At 35.5% G+C, this 2,033-nt stretch overlaps 1 long non-coding RNA gene across 1 annotated transcript in view; it reads right to left on the bottom strand.

The window, feature by feature from the left end:
• Positions 1-244, bottom strand: part of LOC111742281 — an 8,772-nt gene extending 8,528 nt beyond the window's left edge. Inside the window, exon 1 of the long non-coding RNA XR_002781252.1 lies at positions 7-244. This is a non-coding gene — a long non-coding RNA (uncharacterized LOC111742281). The remainder of the gene's footprint in view (positions 1-6) is intronic.
• Between the last annotated feature and the right edge of the window lie 1,789 nt (positions 245-2,033).

Raw genomic sequence — 2,033 nt, 5'->3', positions numbered from 1 at the left:
CCAAACCTCCATAACTTGTCCATTGACACATACATACTGTGTCCTTTAAGGCAGGTGCTGTGCTAGACAATGGGAGCATCGATGACTCCAATTGTCCTGTCATTCGGATGCTCGCTTTTCTTGTTAGCAGGAAGACAGATAAAGGTGAGGACGTGTCCGCAAAGTCTGTACTCTTTTACTAACTTATCCCTTTTTTCCCTCACCCCCTCCCTCGAGCCCCTAATGACCACTATTTTACTGTTTCTATGAGTTTGATTTTTTTTTTTTTAAAGATTCCACATTAGGTATTTGTCTTTCTTTGTCTGGCTTATTTCACTCAGCAGAATGCCAGGTTCATCCATGTTGTCGCAAAACAGGATTTCTTTCTTTCTCATGGCTGAATGATATTCTATGCATACATACATACATTTTCTTTATTCATTCATCTGTTGATAGACCCCTTAGGTTGTTTCTATACCTTGGCTATTGTGAATAATGCTACAGTGAACACGGGAGTACAGATATCTCTTCTAGATAATGATTTTAGTTCCTTTGGATATATAACCAGAAGTGGAATTGCTGGATCGCGTGGTAGTTCTACTTTTAATTTTTTGAGGAACCTCCATACTATTTTTCATAGCAGCTGTACCGATTTACATTCCCACCAACAGTACATTAGAACTCTCTTTTCTCCACATCCCGGCCAGCATTTGTTATCTCTCGTCTTTTTGAAAATAGACCTAAAAGGTGTGAGGTGATATCTCATTGTGGTTTTAATTTGCATTTCCCTGATGAATAGTGATGTTGAGTATCTTTTCATGCACCTGTTGGCCACTCACATATGTTCTTTAGAAAAATGTCTACTCTGATCCTTTATACGTTTTTTAATTATTGGGTTATTCGGGGGTTTTTTTCCTATCGTTTGTATGAGTTCCTTGATATTTTGGATATTAATCCCTTTTACCAGATGTGTGGCTTGCAAATATTTTCTATTCCATAGGTTGACATTTCATTTTGTTGATTGTTTCCTTTGCTGTGCAGAAGCTTTTTAGTTTATTTTTTTATTTTGTTGTTTTCGCTTTTGGTATCTAATCCAAAAAAATCATTGCCAAGACCAATGTCAAAGAGCTCACCCCATTTTCTTCTAGGAGTTTTATGGTTTCAGCTTTTATGTTCAAGTCTTTAATCTATTTTGAGTTGATTTTTGCATAGGGTACAAATAGAAATCCAGTTTCATTCTTGTGTATGTGGCCATCCAGATTTCCCAACACCACTTACTGGAGAGAATATCCTTTCCCCATTGTATATTCTTGGCTCCTTCGTCATAAATTAATTGACCATATGTGCATGGGTTTATTTCTGGGCTCTCTATTCTGTTCCAATGATCTGTGTGTCTGTTTTTATGCCAGTGCCATACTGTTGGAATTACCATAGCTTTGTAATCGTTTGAAATCAGGGAGCTTGATATCTCCAGCTATGGTCTTCTTTCTCAAGGCTGTTTCGGCTATTTGGGATACTTTGTGGTTCCATATGAATTTTAGGATTTTTTTCTGTACTTATATAAATTGCCATTGGAATTTTGATAAAGATTGCACTGAATCTGTAGATCGCTTTAAGTACTATGCACATTTTAACAATATTACATCTTCCAAACCATGAACACAGAATATCTTTTCATTTATTTGTGTCTTCTTCAATTTCTTCCATCGATGTTTTATAGTTTTCAGTGCACAGATCTTTCACCTCTTTGGTTAAATTTATTCCTAAGTATTTCATTCTTTTTGATGCTAATGTAAATGGGATTATTTTCTTAATTTCTCTTTCTCATAGGTTCGGTTACTGTAAAAAAAAAAACAACAACTGATTTTTGAATATCGATATTGCATCCTGCAACTTTACTGAATTCATTTATTAGTTCTAGGAGGTTTTTGGTGGCTTCTTCAAGGTTCTATATATAAGATCATGTTACCTCCAAATGGAGACAATTTAATTCTTCCTTAAGGACTTGGATGCCTTTTATTTCTTTTTCTTGCCTAATTGTTCTGGCTAGGATT

The sequence above is a fragment of the Pteropus vampyrus genome, unplaced genomic scaffold (assembly GCF_000151845.1).
Source record: "Pteropus vampyrus isolate Shadow unplaced genomic scaffold, Pvam_2.0 Scaffold90, whole genome shotgun sequence".
Classification (NCBI taxonomy): domain Eukaryota; kingdom Metazoa; phylum Chordata; class Mammalia; order Chiroptera; family Pteropodidae; genus Pteropus; species Pteropus vampyrus.
The sequence above is the reverse complement of the archived record's forward strand: the minus strand, read 5'-3'. Positions and strand labels throughout refer to the sequence as shown.